Source organism: Vombatus ursinus, unplaced genomic scaffold, assembly GCF_900497805.2.
Source record: "Vombatus ursinus unplaced genomic scaffold, bare-nosed wombat genome assembly UNPS02014945.1, whole genome shotgun sequence".
Classification (NCBI taxonomy): Eukaryota; Metazoa; Chordata; class Mammalia; order Diprotodontia; family Vombatidae; genus Vombatus; species Vombatus ursinus.
Window position 1 is genome coordinate 14,462,085 of NW_020954723.1, and position 17,050 is coordinate 14,479,134.

Consider the following 17,050-nt stretch of genomic DNA (forward strand, 5'->3'; position numbering starts at 1 on the left):
TTCTTTCTTTCTTTCTTTCTTTCTTTCTTTCTTTCTTTCTTTCTTTCAATCGAGATTAAATGACTTGCCCAGGGTCACACAGCTAGTAATTGTTGATGCAAGATTTGAACTCAGGTCCTCCTGATTCTAAGGCTAGTACTTTATTCACTATGCCACCTAGATGCCCCTCCCTGTATCATTTCTAATACACCACACTCCCGTTGTGGTAGCTAGGGCAGCTAATATCATCACTATCTACAAACCATAGTGGTAATGGGAGTGATGATTTCTAAGCAAGTTTGCTTTCTGTTATTAAAATAATAAAATTAATTTCCATCTAAATAGTGGTCAATATTTGGGTGTGTGTAGTCTGTATCATGGAAAAAGGCTTCACAAGATTTGGTAAATGGGCTCCAAGGAACAGTGATTGATTTATAGTTAGGTCTTACTTCTTTGATCACTGGTACACTTTACTCTGCTGTGAGTTCTATGGTACAGCTTTCTCTGGGAGCTGTGTAACTTTCTTGCTTATGTAGTTGAACTAAATCTTCCATAAACCCAGGTCTTTATTAACTACAGGTTCTGACACCCTGGACAAATCACAGATTATTCTTCTCTTCACGGCATGCCACTGCCCTCTGCTGGCTAAAGACTCTCCCCCTCAACACTTGCAGACCAGACTGTTTAGCCAATGGGCAAGTGGCCAAACTTTCCAGATACTCCCAGTCATCCTGGAACCTGGCCATGCACCAAAGGGACCCTGATGATAGGCATGACCACTTTAGGACTTTAATTTAACAAATTAAATATCTACATTTACTTCTTTCATTCCCCTAAACAAAGGGAGAAAAGTTTTGATTCTGACTGTGGAAAACGTTTTTTTTTAGTTGAGGTTAGCAACTTAAAAAAAAAAAAACTCACAGGACAAAGTATAAAATTCTAAAAGTGAAAATATTTAGTTTTCTTTCTACATTCCAAGTGAGAGGAGAAGTAACTTACAGGCTTCATTCAAACCTGCGACCTGGCTTATAGTTAGTAATCAATCACCCAGGAGGAATATTGGATTCAGGTAAAGAATGTGCATAAACTTCTGTCTTCACTGCCTGGGAAAGTAGATTCCCAAAATGGCTGAGGTATGTCATGAGACACCCAGTTGTGAATGGTTTTAACCAGCAGATCTCCAGCCTCAGCTTCCTGAAATGAAGAGTGCCCTCTTGGGTTACACATTAGAGTTGACAGAGATGGAAAACTGGGTTCATCTGTAATTACAGCCAGCGTCATATTTTGGAAAGCTCGTGCAAACTCAGGTTTGGCAGGAACAAACAATATCTCTGTCAACACTACCAAGGTTTCAACAGTTTGTTGCTTATTAACGTGCCTCAAAATTCTGAAGGAGTTGTATGTGTATCAAATCATTGACTTGCTAAGCCTTTTTTAATCCCACACACATTCACTTTCCCCCTTCCCCACCCTGTCCACCGCCATATACAACTCTCTAAATCATTCAGTTTTCAACACCAGGTGAAAGGAAAACAAACATCAATACACAGAGACTTGCACCACATGGCCAACTCTGCTAATGAGCCCATCAGAAGATTAAATGTTTACTGCCTTGCTTCTCCTGCAGGTAGGGAAGTTAGACTTTGCAAAGTTTGTTATACTGTAATATTAGAATTTTCTTTTTCACAAAACCTGAAAACATCTCATCTTCCTGTTTTGATAAAATCTGTGGAACTGATCTTGTGTAGATATTTTCCTCTCTATTCAAAGTAGTTCATTTTAAGGTTCTCTCTAAACTATGAGAATGATAGGGTTAGTCTAGCAAAGGCCATCAAAAATACTCCCAGCCCCTACATTTTCTCAAATATAATTTAAAATGTTATTGCTCTTTCTCAGCCTTCTTAGAAACTCCCTTTTTAAAAAAAAATGGTGTAGTCTTATGCCTCTATTCTGTACGCTAACTAGTTTCTTGGCTGTACAAGTGCTACTGAATCAAATGGGATAAAACATTTTGTTCCTGTCTGATTTGCTGGGGCTTATCTATAAATAGAACCTCACAAATTAGGAGGAGAGGAGGGAAACATGAAATCAAGTCAATGAGCATTTATTAAGTACTTATTATGAGACAGGCACTGTGAGAGACAGTGGGAAAACAAATATAAGTTCTTGACCTCAAGGAGCTTATATTTTAACTAGGGAAGAAAACATATAAAAGAAAGCTGGATGGAGTGAAGGATAAGGCACTTGGAATAGGCACATGGTAGGGAAAATCTGGAGAGTCAAGAATATAGCCTGGAAAGGAATGAAAACCAAATACTGGTCCAGAGATTTTTCCTGATATAAAGGTTCTAGGAGAAATCAGGCAGCCAGAGGAAGGGATCTCAGTGGCAGAGCATTCTTTCATTTTCAGAAGTCCAGGGGTGGAGTGATCTTCTAGGTGACATGGTAGATAAAGTACTGAGAGTCAAGAGTAGATCCTGGAGTGGAAACCTCATGTAGTATTAAAACGGGTTCTGGTAACTGGACTGACAAATGATATTGTCCAGTCCTACTTGGCCCAAACTCTTTAGATGAAGCCAAATATTCTGAGAGTCCAAATTTCTCTAATTTAGTAGCTTCTGCAACTTATACTTAAACATGTTTCCCCCTGGAGATACAAATAGATTGTCCTTCATCTAAAAGCTTCATTCTTTTATTAAACCTTCCTTGTCTTACCCCACAATGGAATTTCTCTTCTCTGAATTCCCCTTACAATTACCACTCCTGCCTCTCTGAAGCCTCAAGTCAGTATTCAATCTGGGTCTATTGACAATGCCAGTCTCTTAACCCCTGCTAGTTCTATATCCATAGTTATTTACATAGCACTTATCACGATGGTCCCCAAGTACTTTACAAAAGAAAAACACAGCAAGGCAATTAATTGTTGGAGACTTGGGACTATTGAAAATTCTCAAGTGGTCTAGATTCAGTGAAAAGCAGTCCCCTGTGAACTATTTCATGCTATATTATTTACAACTTAATGAGACTGATGAACCAAGACTTAATATGAAATCTAGTTCTTGTGGTTATTACATCACTTTCATTGAGAGGAGGATCAGGTAAATTGAAAAGGAATTAGAAGATTCCCTGAATGAAGAAATAGGGATATCATTGTGCCCTGAAGGCTATCAAATTCACTTGCGTACCTGATATTCAAGTCAAAGTGATGGTGAAATTTCTTAATTCACCTACCACATGAATAGAAACCCAAATTCAATAAAAAAGATGAAGGCAATCTCTTAGAATTACAAAATACCATTATGTGCAAAGGACCTCGAAGGCCAACTAATCCAAATCATCCTTATCCATACTATGTATTTCTTCTTCAATATACTCAATAAGTGGCCATTTAATTTCCAAGTGGTGGATTTCCAATGGGGAGCAACATATCATCTCCCAAACTAGCTTATTTTATTTTTTTTCTTTATTTCTTATTCTTAGGAACTATTGATAATGGTGAGCCAAATTCTGCCACCCTACTGTTTTTGCCATTGGTCCTAGCTCTGACTTATGTGAATGTGATATCAAAAAACACAACAAAATAAACAAAAAAAAACCCTCAATTTTTTTTTTTTGGAGGGGACCAAGTCCCATATGAGCCAGGCTGCCTCTGCTCTAAACTCACTCCTTATTATGTGAGATGATGAGGTCAGTCCCTGAGAGAAAGAATGTAGAAAGAAAAGAGATAAGGGCTCCAGACAGAGTCTTCTAGTACACACATGTTTAAAAACATGATATGGTTGATAAATCAGCAAAAAAATACTGAGGAGTGGTCTGACGAGAGTAAAACCACAGTAAGTAGTGTCCCAAAATTCCAGAAGGGAGAGAATATGCAGTAGGAAAGAGTGGTCAGCAGTGTTAAATACTGAAGAGAAGTCAAGAAGGATAAGTATTGAGAAGTGACCCTTATATTTGGAGATGAGATGATCATTACTAATTTTAAAGAGTACAGTTTTAATTGAATGATTATGTTGGAATCCAAATTTCATGGGGTTAATAAGAAAATAAGAAGAGAGAGAGTTGAGGCACTGACTGTAGATGGCTTTTTCAAGTAATTGTCAGAGAAAGAGAGTAGTGTAACAAGGTATATATTGGGGATGGTAGGATCTAATGATATGTATATTTTTTCAAGATAAAGTAGAATTGTTCATGTTTGTAGGCAGTAGAGAAGAAATTAATAGATAGGGAGAGATTAAAGATTAGAGATGGTGTCTGTGGGGATGATAGTAGGAATAATCTGCTAGAAAAAATGAAAGGGATGGAATAAAGTATGAGTGTAGGGTGATTGGACTTCAGAAAGGCCACCTCTTCATCAGAAATTGGTGATGTTAGGGATTTGTAAGATGTAAAATAAGGTCATCAATGTGGCAATCTGGGCTTGGGTATCCCATAGTGTGAAACCCTCCAAGTACTCATCAACTTCCTCAATTCTGATGACCACTCTCTCCACTTTACCTCATCCATTCATGGAAGGCACTTTACCATCATCTGAAACTTTGTTATTGTTTCAGTCATGTCCAACTCTTTGTGACCTCATTTGGATTTGCTTAGCAAAAATACTGGAGTGGCTTGCCATTTTCTTCTTCAATGCATTTTACAGATGAGAAACTGAGGCAAACAGTGTTAAGTGACTTGCCACACAGCTAATAAATGCCTGATGATGGATTTGAACTCAGGAAAATGAGTCTTTCTGACTCCAGGCCCAGAGCACTATCCACTACACCACCTTGCTGCCTGAAGATCATGAGCTTGGAAATTATAGTCTCCAACCATACCCCTGGTGTTTGTACTTCTTACTCTGCATAATTCCTCTTGAGCACTCATTCTGAGCTCTAATGCACTGTTTTCTTGCTCTCTCACCCCTGTTCTTGCTTTCTCTCACTTCAAAGAAGTATTTCAGCTATTTGAACAACAAACTCGACTTCTGTTGTATCCTTTGCCACCCTTCACCTCAATCTTCCTCTCTTTTACAATATCCTACCATCTGTCTTCCTTCTTCCTAAACTTAAAATACTCTTCACTGCTGTAAGAACTCTGAAAACTATTTTGACTCAGTCCACTATAAATTTATGCTTGGGTGAGCCTTCACCTGTTATAATAAGTCTTTTGTTCATCTTTAATTGACCCCCTAATACACTCACTATAATTTTTCCAAACTTTTTCCTTTCTTCCCAGTGCCCTAACTCCAGGACTCTCTGATTTCTCTCAATAGATCATTCTACATCTTACTCTATTTAGAAGGTAAAAAATATCCATAATAAGATCTCTAATATCCCACTCCAAAATTCAAAATCTCTTTATTTCTATATCTATTGTCTTTTCATTTATTTTGTTCTAGGAGAATAAAATGATCCTCCTTGCCAAGGTTAACACTTTCTTTTTTTCTTTTATCTCATTTCTTCTTTGATTCCTTTAGTACCTTGCCCTCACCCTTCACTCTTTCATCTACTATTCTACCTCTTTATTAAATCCTCCCCCTTTGCCAATGCTGAGATTTTCTCTATTCTTAAAACAAAATGTAGTAAACAAGAACAATAACAACAAAAATCTCTTCTCTTGACTATCTTCTTAAAACTATTCTGTCATATTTCTGTTATTTTCCTTCACTGCTAAACTTTTAGAAAATGTTGTCTATGACTATGGCCCCAATTCCTACCCTGTAGCCTGACTTCTGCTCCCATCATTCTAATGAAACTACTTTCTCCAAGGTCACCAATGGTTTCTTAATTGTCAAATCCAATAGCCTCTTCTCTGTCATTTTCATCCATTAACTTTTCTACAGAAATTGAGGCTTTTTACTGCAATGTCTGGAATATACTAAGTACTTTATAACTGTTCTATCTCTCTCTCTCTCTCTCTCTCTCTCTCTCTCTCTCTCTCTCTATCTATCTATCCACCTAGTGTCATATCTGTCAACTGCCTCTTCTTACAACATACTCTTTTACCCTTTGTCTTCTGTAACATTACGCTCCTGATTATTCTCTTATCTGTCTGACCACTACTCTGTCTTCTTTGTGGATTAACATTCTTCTGTCATTCACCTATACTTTCTGTTATACTTTCTCTTTTGATGTATAGTGAGCCACATTTACATTAAATGTTATGTCTGGAAAGGACTTTTTTGATTATCTAACCTTTCCAACCCCAATTTAATCATAAGAAGTGGCTTTTTTTCTCCTTAAAAGGAAACCTCAAAATCTAAATCATTTTTAAAATAGATTTTGAAAACTGATTTTGTTTTCACCCAGTAACCAGTTGATTTAAAAGGCTGTATTTATTATACCTCTATATTCAAAGTAGAGCTTTCCTTTTATTCTAATAATGCAGATATTTTCCCACATGCATTGGTGACCTTCCTGCTCATTTCTACTTTGTTTCTCTTTTGACTGTTTAAAATAGTTCACTCTTTACATTGTGACTCCAAAGAATGCATGAAGAATTGTAAAAGTTTCATGAAAAATTTTAAAAAGACTTTCTCCTCCCCTACCACAAATCATGGTTGTTTTCTTTCCAAAGACCTCCTCAACCTAAAAGTATGTAGTTAAAAATCATGTGTTTTTCTGTTAAAACTCAGCAGAGAGCCTACCCCCTTAGCCAGTGGGTCTCAGCAGGGTACAATCCAGTGTCCACATGTTGCATGTATGTCTAGTAGAGGGACAGATGAATGAGAACAGGAGATTGTCAAAGTGACAGAAATAAGTTGTCATGTTGATGGAGAGAGAAATAAACAAATTGTTAGGGTAAGGCAAAGGAAGCTTTTTTTTTTCCTTCCAGGAAAGGATAAGTGAGATTGTGAAATGCTAAAAAAAAAAAAAAAATAAGAGTGCAGTGCATAGTAATTGTTTTATATGGAGCCAGGTAGAGACAGATTTGATTCAAATGAGTTTTAGATGAATCACAGAATTTTAGAACAGGGAGAAACCCTGGAGTTCACTGAGGCCAAACTTTGATTTTTTATATGTGAGGAAACTGAGGACAGTTTAGAAAGAAAAAAATGACATTTTCCAAGTCATAGTTTAAGAATTAGGTTTAAATTGTGTCCTTTCTGATTCCAAGTGCAGCGTACTTCTCACATCAATAAAGAATGAAAATATTTTAGCTGATTCAGAATAGCTTCCTTGAGGAGGGCAAGAGGGATAAGAGGACTGAACAGAACAAGTTAGGTTAGTATGACTTCATCCCATACTTAATATCTTTATCAAAACAGTGGCTTTTTTCATTTATTTATTTGTTTGTTTAAAGTGGCTGAACACAATACATTGAAAAATTAATAAATGACATATTTTTGTAGTCCTTGAATACTTACAAAGTATGCTTTCCTTACAATAACTCTAGTAAGTTGATACTGTAAATACTGTATTGCAGAAAAAACAAACAAATGAAAAACCAAAACTTGTTTTCTATTAGATATATCCATCTCTTGGAATTCATAGTTTCTCTCAAGGTACAGCTCAGGTGCCTCCTCCTACATTGCATCCCCATCCCCCATTTCCCTGATTTAGTCCAGTCTTTCTCCTCAAATTAAGTTGTATTTATTTATTTTCTTTCTAAATATTATGTGCTCAACTCCAAAGTAGAATGTAAGTTACTTGAGGGCAAGAATGATTTCATTTTTGTCTTTCTCTATAGAGCATTGAGCCCAATGTCTTGCACAGCTCACTTAATAAATGAGTTGAGCTATTAACCACATTTTAAATATAAAAAAAAAACATTAAGGGGTAGATGATTTCCCCATGACCACAGTAGAGCACAGAGAGTGTTGGAGTTGAAGCCAGGGACACTCATATTTGAATCCCATTTGTGATACTCCTGTGAGTGCAACAATATATTGACTATCCCTTAGCATTCTTTTCTTCCAAGCACAGGACAACTGATACCAGCAAGAGTATTACTGAAGTCTCTCTCTTCCATTATCTCTGATACTGAGATTTGTAAATAGCTAATGAATCATTCCTCTAAGTATGAACTGTTTAGAGTAATTGTAGTTACTAGTAGGTCAATTATTCCACTTGTAACTCAAGTCATCTATAAAACCAGGTAGAATTTGCCATTAATTTTTCCAGATAGTAATGACTATATGCTACTTTCCACAGCTCTCTTTCCAGATACCAGTGTTTCATGAACAGTAAACTATTGATGTCTGATCAAGAGTCTACAGATGTCTATCTCAGCTGGTCTAGGTTTAAAGGAAACCTAGGGACATCCCTGAAATGAGAAATATAGTGGGATCACCTGAAAAAAATGGGTTAATTCAAAATATGCTACTGTGGAACCTGACCTCTGAAAATAAGAGGTCTTGGATCATTTCAAATGAGAAATGAAATAGATTTAACTCAATGTCTGGGTGGAATTGTACTTGGGCTAGGAGAGAACCAATGCTGCAGAACTAAAATCAGAGTATCATGAAGGTGAAAAGGCAAATGACTGGAATTGTAGTAAATCAGGGCTGGGGCACAGCGGCAGAGGCAAGGGTGCTAAGGGGCAAAGACAATGATGTTGCCAGTTTTGAAAGGGTAAGGTAAGGAGCTGATAACTCTCATTTTATGATGACTTTTGAAAATGAGAATACTATTCTTCATCTTTTCATTCTTTCTTCTTTACACCCCCCCACAAGACACAGCCTTCTTTACTGCTTCAGAAGTACAATTTACACATAACAAAATAATTTAACAGAAGGCAGTTTAATTTCTTTTTTCCCATAAATCAGCTTTAATGAAGATATTTTAAAGTAGGTTTGTATGTTTTTATCAGTCTTTCCCAGAGAAAACTGACCTCCTTTCTTTTCATTTTTTCTCAAACAGAAACACACATACACACACACACACACACACAAAAAAAAACTGAAGTATTTTTAAAAGGAGTAGGAATCAAAGGCTTTCTCCCCCTTCTTGACCCACGAACATTTCTCTTATTGTAGATCTCTGCCACTTTGCATGTTGATAAGACTGACTTCCTCTGATGCCTTATGGGAAGAATGAACAAATTGATCATAGGATCATAGAATTTACAAAAGGAAGGATTCTCATAGATCAGATCTTTTAACCTTTTTACCTCACAAAGAAAAGAACTAATAACCAGAGAGTTTAAATGACTAAAGTCTCACAAGTAGGACCACTTCAGTCATGTTTTGGTTTTCAAACTCTTTGTGATCCCATTGGGCATTTTCTTGGCAAAGATACTGGAGTGGTTTGCCATTTCCTTCTCCAGCTCATTTTACAGGTGAGGAAATTGAGACAAACTGGGATAAGTGACTTATCCAGAGTCACATAGCTAGTAAGAGTCTGAGGCCAGATTTAAACTCAGGAAGATGAGTCTTCCTGACTCCAGGCCAGGTGCTCTAGCAACTGTGCCACCTAGCTGCCCAAGTAGGATCTAGGATAGTAGATTTAGAACTAAATGGAGTCTCAAAGATCCTATACTTCAAGTTTTTTTTTTTAATTTAATTTAATGTAATTATACATGTAAAGGAACTGAAGCCCAGAGAAGGGAAATGATCTGTGTTGTTCCATAGGTAGAATCATAGAATAAGATAGCACGATAAAAGAAATCTCAAAAGTAGACCAATTATGTTCATGTTATACATGAGTAAACAACCCCGGGGGTGAAACAGCTTACTCCCAGACCAGACAGCGGAAAAGTCAGAATTTGAACCCAGGGCTTTTGACTCTAAATCTAACAGAATTGGGATTTAATGACCTTTTTTAGAAAGATTGGCCCAGTAAGGTGGTACAGTAGATAGATTATTGGCCCTGGAGTCCAGAGAACCTGAGTTAAAATCTGACCTCAGACACTTACTAGCTGTATGACGCTGGGTAAGTCATTTAATCCCAATTGCCCCTCAAAAAATGGGGTCACAAAGAGTTGGACACAGCAGGTTGTTAGAAATTATGTTTATCACAAAGCTTAAAGTGGAACTGTTGATATTTCTCTAGTTTTTCTTTTAAGATTTCTTATTTTTCTCTTCTCTTTTACACATTGCTATAATTTCTCACTGATCCTGTTAGCCTTCTTCCCCCACATAGAACAACTTACTTATAATAAATAAATAGATTCAAGCAAACCAAATTTGCACGTTAGATATATCTGAAAATATTTGCCTTAGTACATGCCTACAGTCTTCCACTTTTTTACCAAAGTAAAACAGGTTTGTTACTGTGCCAGAATCACTCTCTATCTTATTAATTTTCATTTTTTTCTCAGCAGTTCACATTTCCTTCTCTCCATGTTGAAAGTCTGCCAAGCCATCCTACTTTTTCTGCTTCTGTCCCAGGCCCAAAACTTAATTCTGGTCAAGGTAGCCTTTCTCTATATCCCAAACAGGCATGTCCTTAGCCAAGTTTCCATCATTTTATTCACATTTCCAGTGGATGAAGCAAATGGCCTCCTGATTTGACACCCTATAGCCACATTCTCCTCATAACCCACCTTCTCTTGAAAACATGGCTTAGATAGGCATAAAGAATTCTTATGCTCACTAACACATTGAATCCAAAACCTGAAATCCTCTCCACATTCATCCAATCATGGACATCAAGATTCCATAAAGTAACAGATTATGCCATTTTGCTGTTGATGCTTTCGTTATCAATGAAGTATTTTATTGATTTAACTTCCCTTTAAGAGTTATAAATACATCAGAAAAATGTTTTAAAAATTAACATTAATAACAAAAGACAGAATAAGCATGATTTATCTCTTGGCTTTCTCAATAAATAATAAATTGATGGGTTAAGATTGTCTGAGAAACAGTAGCAAGTCAATAGTGGATAGAATAATGGGCTTAGAATCAGGAAGATCTAGTTTCAAATCCTACCTCTTACATTTATTAGCTGTATGACCTGGTAGAAGTCACTTAACACCCATATAGCTTGGATACATCCCTAAGATTTTCTACTAAATTATAGATAGATTGCTCCTTCTTGGTGGGAAGGGTCCTCAAAATGAGTGTTTTCTGTACATTGCTGGAATCATTGATAAGTGACTTAAAAGCATTAGCCATTAGTCAAATATGCCTTTTGTGATGATGCATGTATTTGCTTGAGATGCAGTTTGACATGGGGCATGAAGAGTTAGGCCCTGCAGTCAGGAAGATGTAGATTCAAGTGCTGACATTTACTAGCTACGCGACTGTGGGCAAGTCAATTAAACACTCAATGCCTCAATTTCAATAACTGCAAAACAAAAATGTTAAACTTTATGCTGGTCCATTCCAGCACTAAATCTATGACCCTATGATCTTACAAGAGGATAGCTAGGTGGCACAGTGGATAGAGTGTCTAGCCTGGAGTTAGGAAGATTCTTTCTCAGTTCAAATCTGTCCTTGGACACTTACTAGATGTATGATCCTGGGCCTCAGTTTCCTCATTTGTAAAATGATCTGGAAACATTCTGCTATGCATGTATGGAATGTGCATATGACCTCACTATACAAACTACATATGCTTTATGGATTGAATGTGTCAATATCAGATAAGGAAATGTATTTTTCTCGAGGATATTTGGTTATCAGACTATTACTATTCCTATTTTATTGATCAGCAATGGAATCTCAGTGTAACAGACAAGAAGGCTCAAAATGAATGATATTTTCAGATAATTAGAATGCTCTGTGCCATGACAAGGTGCCCAAAGTTCTTTTATTAGTAGTGGGCACATTATCCCAATGGGATTCACTGTGCTATAACAATCAATCAAGACTCAGAATAGGTTGAAATAATAGTTTCATGGAATCATGAAGTCAAGGAATTATTTCTAGAAGGAAAGAAGGGAGGAAGGGAGGAAGGAAGGTAGAAAGGAAAGAATGGAGGGAGAAAGGGAGATTGGAAGAGAAGAAGGGAAGAAGAAAGGAAGAAGGGAGGGAGAGAAGAAGAATACAAAGAAGGGAGGAAGGAAGGAAGAGAGGAAGGGAGGAAGGAAATTTACAAGGTTGACTGTGAAGAAGAGATTCAGAAAAAGGAGCTTAAAATTTTTGAGGGAAAATAAATCACTTTTAAATTGTGAACACCAAGGAAGATTCATAAGGTCATAGATTTAAAACTAAAAGGGATCTTAGATGGTATCTAATCCAACCCCAACCATTTTAGAGGTGAAGGAACTAAAGTTTAAAAAGGGTAAGTCAGTGGTATTAAACTCAAATAGAAATGGGGACCACTAAACTGCATATAAGAATCCCTCCAGGTAGTGTTTTGGTTAGAAAATCACATATGGACATTTTCAGTTCTATTTTTATTTATTTTGTTAAATATTTCCCAATTACATTTTAAACTGGTTTGGCCTACACTCAGGAGTGTTGCAGGTGACAATCCATGTGTTTAACACCTCTGGATTAAGTGACTTGTCCAAAGTCACACAAACAGTGACAGAGATGGTATTTGAACCCCAAGTCCTCTGACACAATTGGAGTTAGGCCTTGAAGAAAGAGCATTCTGAATGGCTAAAGTGAGGAGAGAGTATATTCTTGGGATGTGGGATAATGTATGCCAAGGCAGGGTGAAGAGAGATGGCATATGGGGATGTGTGGGGGCAGGTGAAGTGATTGATACAGTTTGCTGAGAATATGGAGTTTGAGAAAAGGAGTAATGAAAAGGCAAATAGGAATAAGATTTACAGGGCCTTAACTGCCATGCTTAGGGGTGTGTATTTTATTCTCCAAGCAATATGGAACTGCTAAATATTTTTATGGGGTGGGGGGGGTGACACGATCATATCTATGTAATAGAGAAATGATGTTGACAACTTTATGAAGGACAGGTTGGATAGGGAGAAGACTGAAGGCAGGGTCATTAATGAGGAACCATTACGATCATCTAGGAAATAGATCATGAAAGTCTGAACTAAAGTGTTGACAGCCTGAGGAAAGAAAAAGGATTGGATGAAAAAAAAATGCAGTGAATGCAGAGAGCATAGGCCTTAGCCCCTAAGTGGATGAAAGAGTGAGAAAAAAAAAAAAAGCATGACACGAATATTTTGAGCTTGCTTGACTGGGAAGATGATGAAACCCTCAACAAATGTAGAGAATTTGAGAGGAAAGGCAGGTTTAGGCAAAAGATGGTAAATTCTTTATCTACTTACTGGGATTACGCTAACCTAAAAAAACTCAATTATTTTATGTTATAATGGAAAGATCACTAGCTTAGCAAGTCAAAATAACAAGTTCTAGTTCTAGTTTGATACCATATGACCCTTGAGTAAGTTACATTACTTCCCTGAGTCTCAGTTTCCTCAAATATTAAATGAGCTTTTACATTACATAATCTCTAAAGTCTCTTTTACCTCTAGGAGGAATATGTGGATAATGAATTCATGTGTATGTTTATATACATACATGCATGTATGTATGTATGTATGTACATACGTATGTATAATCTGTTTTCAGAACATATTCATCTGCATTGCCTGTTATGGAAACAGTACCTCAGCTTTTTTGCCTTTAGCCACAAATACTTGGCCTTAGAGTTTAAAACCACAAACAACAGTTGGTGTTTTTGGATGACTCCCTAAATTATGAAAGGAAATCTTATTAGCAAAAAGACATTCATATTATAATTGCCCATCTCAGATCAAAAGTTCCTTATAGTCCTGTCCCTACTTGTGTAAATGAGACTAATTGAATCTGGGAAGCTATTATGCTTTTGTGGTTTTTTGAGTTAAAAATTAGGAACTTTACTATGATGATGTGCCTGTAAAATAGGTAACTACACATTCATATTTCCCTTTAGTTTTCAGTTTATTTTTTCAGAATGTCTTTTTTTTTCTTTACCCGAGTCTTGGTTTTAAATGATACCAGCACTGACGTGAAAGACAGGAAAAGGCAGTGACTTGGTCCAAATTTATCACCACATACTCTGCAGGCTTAAAACATTTTATTTCCTCTGAAATGCCCACCCCTTCAAAAATTCTGGACTTTATTCCCAGTTGAACAACTGACGTGGGCATCAGGCTTCAATTTCTCCAGACTAGATTAAATAAAAACACTTACCAACTACCTTCTTCATGCGAGCATGGACAGTGCTGTGGAGAAAAAGCCAGGACCTTTAAGTGTTGGATAAATAATTATTCTATTCCCTTACTTTCCCTGTTAAAGCAAAACATGAGCTGTATGAATGTTTCCTAGAGTTAGATTTCATATGATAGTCAGTATTTACCAAGCCTTGTTTATTAAATAGTTATTGTGTGACTAGCACTATGCTGGGTGCTATAATACAAAACAAGCAGCCTAGCCCTCAAGCAGCTTATGATCTCAACAGAGATTCAAAAAACACACACATACAAGAAAATAGAGATAGACAGATAGGTCGTGAGAATTGAAGGCAGAAAAATCTGTCTGCCTCCAATATTTATTAACCATGTGACCCAGACAAGTCACTTAAGATTTCAAAGTTTGTTTCCTTATCTATAAATTATGGATAATAATAGAACCTGTCTCAAAATGGTCATGAGGATCAAGTGAACAACATAGAGGGCTTTGCAGATCTTAACCCACTATATAAAGGTAGTTTGTTATCATTAGTATTAGTAGTATTAGTATTAGATAATAATGGCAAATAGAAAAGAGCATGGGCCTCTGAGGCAGAAGACCTGTGTTGGAGACTTGCACCTGACTCTTTTAAACTACATATATGACTTTAGGTCATATCACACCTTTGAATCTCAAATTTGTAGTGTATTAAATGATAGAACTTAACTTAATCTTTAAGGTTCCTCTAGAGACAACAGTGTATGACTGTGTTTTAAGTGCTTATAATATTGGTTTTAATTGCTGGTGCTATAAGAACTTTTAAGAAGGGAAAAATTTCAGTGAGTAATAGGACACATGATATGTGACTTTAACTGAGTCTTAAAAATGGCCAATACCAAGATTAACAATGGTCTTTGTTTTTATTTTCTTTTTTAGTGTTTACTAGCAGGAACTACTAAACATTTTTTTTCCCTTCTCTTTATATTACTCTTATTACCCCCACCCCCAACTTTTTCCAAAATGTGTTTTATTTATCTCTTCTATGGGGACCCTGATTCACTCTCTGTTGGTGGTGAGCAAAACTTTTTTTTTCTCTTTTCCCTTGAGTTTTCCCTTAGTTATTTTTGGTTAAATCCTAGGAATGCATGTCTCTCAAGTAGTTTTAGTCCAGACTTCCTCCCAAACCCCTGGAACAGTGACCATCACCTTTTGGATGAGGCTTCTTCTATGGTTGGCTAATCAGTGGTTCATCTGTGCTTTTGCTGTGATATTTGTCAATATCATTATGAGTTTCTGGACTTTGCACCATACCTCCACCCTTACGGCAGGGCTCTTTGCTCTGCTGATTTATAATACCTCTGGGCTTCCAGAATGGAATCCATTGATAACTATTACTTCCCCTTGTTCCCAGCCTACTGAGTTGTCAGGCAGCTGCAAGCTCTGTGAGAAAAACCGTGTAAGGAACAAGCATATGGATATATGATGCAATTTTTGCAGTGATTTTAAAAGAAAACAGATATCTGACCCCAAATATGACATGCTGTCATATTTGGGGAATGGGGAAGGTATTGGCTTTTCAGGTATTGGCTAACTGAACATTGTTTCAATCAGAAAATCTATTTAAAAGACACTCTATTGAATCCAATTTGAATTCATATAAGTCTTATTTTGCAACACTCTTGTCTTGGTAAACACAAGATCTTCTGAGTTATGTAATAAATTCACTTCAGTAGACATTTAGTAACTGCCATATGTGTGCAATACACTGTCTGAATTTCTATTAGAATTTTTGAGGTAGAAGGAATCTTAGAGATCATGTCATCCAAATACCTCACTTTAAAAATGAGGCAACTAGAACCCAGGTAAGTCAGTTTTCTTGCCCAAGGTCATACAATCAATCAGCTAATGGCAGAGCCAGAATGTAGAACTTGGGTGTTTTGACTCTTTCTACATGGACATGCTATTTTTTATGCATTAAGCAGCCTCTCCAATTGCCTTCTTTTGATTAATGGGAAAACTAAAAGACAGAAGAATTAGATTTTATAGCTAAGGAAATTGGAGACCAAATGAATGAAATATTTGCCCAAAGTCAGGCAGTTAACAGTAGAGCCAGAACTAGAATGATCATAACCCAACTCTTTCTACAACAACATTTGCTACTCATACACCAAGTGACATCACTCATCCCCTCTTTTAATAGATGAGGAAAATAAAACTAAGAAAGAAAAATAATAGATGAAACCGAAGTCTACTCTCAGATGTCAGCTACATCATGGTGTCATAGAATTTTAAATGACTTTCCCTGGATTGGCAAGTGAGAATGCTCTAATTGCATCTCTATTATCCTCATTTTTTTAAGAGGCAGAACTGAATATCAGTTCCCATATTTAAAAAAGGGTTTTGCTATATTGTAAAACCATAGAGCAACATCAGTAGTGACTAAAGTCTCAGGTTTATTCTCTTGATGGATGATAAGTTGCAGGCTTTTTGAAGCTTTCTGTGTTCTTACCATTAAGAAATATTATTGTCAGTCGTTAGTGAAAACAGATGCTTTGTTGAAATGTTTGTTGAATATTTTTTCCCCACTGTATTCTACTTCACTGACAGAAAGGAATCATCTCTTTCACCTTGACTTTGAGAGTCTAGATAGAATGGAATGATAAAACATTCATCAATAAGAGAAAATCTTACTTTACAATAATGTTAACTGACATGCTAAAATCTCCAAACTATTGGAGAATGAAGAGCTAACTGCCTAAACTTTATGTCAGCAGCCCCTTTTGGTGACTGTAGAAAAAATATGGAACAAAAAAAGGAAGCTAGATAAAATCAAGGTCCTTATGGTGGGAAAAATATCTTAACTGTTTCCTCTATGAAAATTAGGCTTGTTTTTCCCTGAAAGGTGACAAAGTTGTCCTTTGGTCTTTGTTGGCTTAGAGGGCTTAGGTTTGAACTATACCTCTTTTGAATCACCTTCCTAGTAGCCTATGGCTTTACATTAATGTGTCTTCCTTACCAAACAAAAATAGTGAGCACTCTTCGCACTTGGTGGATGTTCCAAGCTACTCAAGAAAA